Source organism: Pygoscelis adeliae, unplaced genomic scaffold (genome assembly GCF_000699105.1).
Source record: "Pygoscelis adeliae isolate BGI_AS28 unplaced genomic scaffold, ASM69910v1 Scaffold38, whole genome shotgun sequence".
NCBI lineage: Eukaryota > Metazoa > Chordata > Aves > Sphenisciformes > Spheniscidae > Pygoscelis > Pygoscelis adeliae.
The window spans coordinates 15,174,435-15,180,927 of NW_008825614.1; positions in this window are offsets into that span (position 1 = coordinate 15,174,435).

Sequence of the window (6,493 nt, forward strand, 5' to 3'; positions counted from 1 at the left end):
CTTCCCACAATACCTACATCAAGGATAAAACCAAAGTAATGAAAAATGTATTCTGACCTGCTTTGGACTCCTACAGCTAGCAAGAAGTTTCTTCAGCAACCTAGGCTGTGGTTATCCTCAGCTGCACTTCAAGACCTACTTGGGCCTCCAAAACTACAGACATTTTTATCAACTAGTGCTGCCCTGCTAACTGAGATTAAGAGCAAAGTAGGACAGCTCCTGCTGCTGTGGAACGCTCTGAATTCCTATCACTGCTGACAACAATTGCATGAGAGAAAGCTCTGAGCATATACTGCACACTGGACTGAAAAATTTTCCCCAAACTTATACTATATGACGCTTCCACCTGAAGAAGCTCTGATAAGAAATGGGTACGGACAGTTATGCTTCTGTGCTGTAGGGTCGAGGCTCTGGTGCCTGCAGCAGTGCTGGGTATTTCAGCCTCAGTTAGGAAGGCAAGAGAGGCTGCTCTTCATATGGAAGTAAAACTAGAAGAAAATCTATACGTGCCTTGCCCTTAGAGATAGAGCTGTTCTAACATTGCCATCCTAGGATCAAAAAAAGTGTGGTTTGCCTTCTCTAGTATACGCTGCCACCTGACCGGCAGAATAGTTAAAATGGGAACTCTCGGTGATGCTTCTAGTTATAGTAGGTGAAAGACATTTTGCTGTTACTTGCTGTTTTGTGGCACCACATACAAGCCCCTAGCAGAGATTCAGACTCCAGGCCTGCTCCATAAAAATTACAGTAAGTGCTGGTAGGAGTTTTGCCTCAGTCACAATTTTCTAAATTAAATTTATTTTATATTACTGAAACTAGACCCAAAAGACTTTTTTCTCTAGCTCCTTATTCTCCTTTCCTGCAAAGTTAACTACCTGGCACCACTTCTACTTCAGACGATCTTAGATTTTATTCATTCACACACATACACACATTCATTCTTTATTAATTATCACTTGGAAAAAGCTAAAAGCATACGGCCATGTAAGCTTCCTACAGATTCGAGAGTAACACTGAGATTGTTTCCAGTAGCATTTTTCATTTTGACACATCAGATCACTGAATCATTTAACCCGCAACTGGTTTTGCTTATTATCTCTCCAAATGAATGACAAAAAAAGGCCAAAACACTCAGTACCAAACTCAGCTAAGAGATGCAAGCAGTAGTGCTCCCATCCAAGAAAACTTCATTTTAAAACAAATATCCAGGTCTAGTATACATTTCAGTTAAACCACAACCTGCTTAATAAAGAAACAAAAAACAGACAAAAAGAGAGGTATATTAGCACAAGTATTCACAAAGCCAGAGTACAGTCATCTTCACAGGCAGCTAAGTTGCCAAAGCACCCATTATAAGCTTCCTTGAGACCCTCAAGGTCCAGGCATCCCTGAAATTACCCCTGTAATCTTCTTATGGGCTCAAAAGTCTCTGCTAACACTAGTCACAAAAAAAAAAAAAAAAAAATCACTTTCACCCATCTTGCAGCACTAATGCTCAAACCAGCAACCACACTTTGTGGTGAAGGATCAGTTATCCTTTTAAGGGATAAGAGAAAAGTATTAAAATCCAATGCACTACCTGCGGTCAGCAGTTCTAGTTTTAGCAGTTTCCATGCCCAGAGACATGGCATGTGCCTTCCTGTTTGCCAGGTATCTGAAACGTCACAATACACAAACCACCTTAAGATGAAAGCAAATGGAAGGTGTCCCATGCCATCAAAATATAAACAGTTAAAGGTCTGAAAAAAACGGGTGAAGAGAACATTAAACATATATATACACATATATATGTATATATTAGATCTAATATATACATACACATAGTACATAATACATCAACATGTGTATGTTCCAGACCAGTTCTAAGGGTCCTCCCTCCCACACAGCTGAGCTTAAAGCTGTGATATTTTCCCAATTTCATAGCCTGAGACTCAGTTCTTATTTCAGTAATACCTTCTTCAGACTGTCTTCACACAACAGATTAAAATACAGGGAATCACATAATGCTTATATCCTAACTCTGCTATGATTTTATCGAGATTTAAATCCTCACCTCCATCTCTCTTCTCCCTCCAGTTCCCCAATTCTCAGTCAGCAACTTAAGTCAGGATGAAGATCTTAGTGTTCTTGTGAAGATTTATAACATCCTGACTCATCTTTAAAAATTCTAAGGGCCTTTGGGCATAGTAGGTCAAACGATCACCTTAAGGAAGGCTACAAGAAAACCAGCCAGAAATCATGATCGCAGGCATGTAAACAAAGCGTGCTGTTCCTCCTGTCAGTAGAGGCAGCAGTGGAAAAAGGGCACTTTGAGGAGCATGATTCCCAGCCCAGTCTCTGGGAGACATTGCAGCAGCCTCCTTTGCAGATCAGCTCCTACCAGCTGCCAACGATGCACAGTTCTGCACAGACTCTAACCTAAAAATCACTATACTAAGCCTGATTTCCTAAGTGAGTATGGAGTATGTTATTCTATGTTCTGTCCTCCCCAGTAACTTATGAATCCAATGGCCAATTCAAAAAATACTCAACAGAAGTCTAGAAACTCAGAAACAATCAGTTTCACTCATATTTAATGAACATAAGCATCTGAGATGAGGAAAGAAGTATAAATTAGTCATTCATCTGCCCTTCATCTCCACTGAGTGAGGCTCAGACAGCGCTCGGCTTTTAACATGCCTTTCGGGAGCAGCTGGCTAGCAAACTTGCATATCCACAGCTCCAGACATAGCACCACACATACTGCTTCTTGCCCAGTACAAATATCTTTTTGACATTGATCTGCTGTTACTGCCCTGGCTGGACAGAAATGGAGGGAGGAGAGGGAAACAGGACACTACTGTCAGGGCACTGGGATTCATAAATTCTGCCCATCGTGGAACAGTTTTATTTTAGACTGAGTTGCCCTTCCATCCACCCACCTAGTTCTGTTCTGTGCAGAAATCCCAAAATCCACCTAGTCACGACAGCAGTTTTCAAATGGCTGCACAAAATGCTGAACCTAATCACTTTATAAAATGGATCCTTCTTTCAAGTTACTTCTGCACATGGATCGAGCAGCCAAATACTTTCAGATGCAAATCTTAACCTGGCAAACAATCCAAATGTTCAACGCAAACAGAAGATAGTATCTTTCCCCCCAGTAAGAGAGGCAATCATGTTTTCCCCAAATTAATTATTCACTTGTTAGGCAAGTAAAAAGATTAAAACAATTGCTTGACAATGATGATAACACTATGAAACTGCTACATTATTCCAACTTTGACTTCTGTTCCCATTACTGAAAGACTCCACACGCAGACAATAATGGCAGCCCTACAGCAGATTCCACGTTAGTCGCAAGAAAAATTTTCATGCTAAGATGATCTCCTTTGATAGTCCCCTCTTCCACTAAAACTAATTCCCGTATTTCAAGGAAGTCTGCCCTCTTCTACATCCTGTTCCCAGATCTAAATACTGCAAAAACTTCTTCACAGTAAGCATGGTTTCCTTCTGGTTTTAATAATGGAATGGTAACGTGTAACTACAGCATTGCCTACACTTCAGTCTGCAGCTTGAAGTCCTCTGAAGATCGATTTCCTCTTTCTCTCTTATTAAACAATTTGTTCACTTCATAAAAGAAATAATTTGATTAATACAAAATGTAAAATGAGCATCTTATCTAACATGGTATAAAAGAGAATCGACGGGAGGGAAGTAGTTTATGCCTATGGTTTATCATACAGGGTTATAAACTAAAGAGGTAAAGCAGACTGAGCTCCAATTATCACCTGGACTGAAGGCTGCAGTTACTGAGGGCAAGGTTCATGTTATCCTCTGCAGTTCTCCTACAGGCACCATGAGTCAGATTTAAGTAATAGCTGGGAATAGAACGCATCACTACACACTAGTCAGAGCACTGCATTCAGCATCACTCAGAATAAGAGAAAAAGATATAGGATATGCATCTTCATTATTCTCCAAAGCCTTTTCTCCCCTAATTTATGTGCAAAATTAAATTATGCGTATATTCATGCATTTAAGTTATTTAATGATTTGACTTAGAAAATCTCTAATTAGGCATAGCAGTCCTCATCAGAGAGTTGTCATTTCTGGATACTTAAAGCAGCACTGTATTAGTTCACATTTGGAAGTTAGTCCTCTCAGCCTCTAAGGATCAGAAATTTTACTTCTATTTCCAAGCCGTAAGCAAAAATTCTGCACAATCTGTCATGGGATCTAGATAAATACATCAAGCAGGCCAGATCTGGCCTAAAGGCAGGGCGTTCAGCTTTCCTGCTTATGCTACATTCTGGCTCAATAACTTAAACTCCAAGATGCACAGGTTAGACTATGGAACTGACAGAACTGACATAACCCTGTATGATAAGTTTTGGGGGGCAGAAGTCTAAAATCTATGCGTTATTTTCCCAAATCAAGTCACTGTACGTGCAAAAGATTTGGTTGGGAGCTATATAAAACCAGAGTAACCACCATAATTTTATCCACGTCATGTCAGAAGCCAGGTGGTCAATACACTAAGCAGCAAAACTAAATTAACCCTTGAAGAGAATGTGCTAAGATGGGGGAGAAAGCAACACACCGAAATTCTCTGGTAAGCATCTGTTTAAAAAAAAAAAAGTTATAATATAAAACAATGTCCTACCAGGAAAAGTTATATAAAACAGCCTAAAACAGTCTGTTATACTATCTAATTAGCCAGAAAACTATGCTGTTGTAGTAGTATGACTAAGCAGGGTAATGATCTTTTCTGACTCTCAAAAAAAATGTAGGATTCGGCAGTCACCAGTTGCATGCCAGCTCTAAGTGAACTTTGATTAGCACTGCATCCAAGAATCCCACTGTGGTGAACCTTCCATCCCCTTCATTCCACCAGTAATTTAATTCCCATAAAGAATTAGAAAGGCTAATGAATTAAACAGCTGCATAGAGTTAATTTCCGCATTCTCAGTGCATGCATGTTTCTTACGTTTCTGCCTATCCGTGAAAGGGCGTTTCTGTTGGAGGAACAGGAGGAGGAGTAAAAGGCTGAAGAAAAGGAGAATGTCAGTATTGGGGCCAGTTCTGTTCAATATCTTTATCAATGATCTGGACGAGGGGATCGAGTGCACCCTCAGTAAGTTTGCAGACGACACCAAGTTGGGCGGCAGTGTTGATCTGCTCGAGGGTAGGAAGGCTCTGCAGAGGGACCTGGACAGGCTGGATCGATGGGCCGAGGCCAACTGTATGAGGTTCAACAAGGCCAAGTGCCGGGTCCTGCAATTTGGCCACAACAACCCCATGCAGCGCTACAGGCCTGGGGAAGAGTGGCTGGAAAGCTGCCTGGCGGAAAAGGACCTGGGGGTGCTGGTCGACAGCCGGCTGAACATGAGCCGGCAGTGTGCCCAGGCGGCCAAGGCCAATGGCATCCTGGCCTGTATCAGAAATAGTGTGGCCAGCAGGAGCAGGGAAGGGATCGTGCCCCTGTACTTGACACTGGTGAGGCCGCACCTCGAATACTGTGTTCAGTTTTGGGCCCCTCACTACAAGAAGGACATCGAGGTGCTGGAGCGTGTCCAGAGAAGGGCAACGAGGCTGGTGAGGGACAAGTCTTACGAGGAGCAGCTGAGGGAACTGGGGTTGTTTAGCCTGGAGAAAAGGAGGCTCAGGGGAGACCTCATTGCTCTCTACAACTACCTGAAAGGAGGCTGTAGTGAGGTGGGTGTTGGTCTCTTCTCCCAAGTATCTGGCGGAAGGACGAGAGGACATGGCCTCAAGTTGCGCCAGGGGAGGTTTAGATTGGACATGAGGAAAAAATTTCTTTACTGAAAGAGTGGTTAAACATTGGAACAGGCTGCCCAGGCAAGTGGTTGAGTCACCATCCCTGGAAGTATTTAAAAGACGGGTAGATGAGGTGCTTAGGGACATGGTTTAGTGGGCATGGTGGTGTTGGGTTGATGGTTGGACTCGATGATCTTGGAGGTCTCTTCCAACCTTAATGATTCTATGATTCTATAATTTGACTGCTGCACCTCGGTGTAACAGTAAATGAAACTATGTGAAAACCCATTTATATGTTGAACATTGTAGCAACAAGAACCGGACCAAAAAAATTCTACAACCTCTAACTTTCTACTGTTTGAACTTCTGAAATAAAAACAAATTATTTTGCATTAGTAGAAGTCTAGGATTTAATTAATTTTTTCTTTTAAATATATGAAGGAAGCATCTGCTCTTTTAATTTAAGTAGTGATAGAAACTCCTGTAAAGTAGGTTATTACCTTCAATTAATACTAGCACTATGCTTACATTTAAAAGAGGATAGAAAAAAGACCACAGTGCTTAAAACACTCTACATATCTCACCTGCAGCAGCTTAAAATCACGTGTGGCCAAAAATGAAGCCACTAATTATTTCTCAGGAGGGAACAAGGAGTGAAGAGAGGAGTGAGACCCAATACAAGGGAGAAGTCAAGGAAAAAGATGCCATTTTTACAATGTCATCGAGCAGCAAG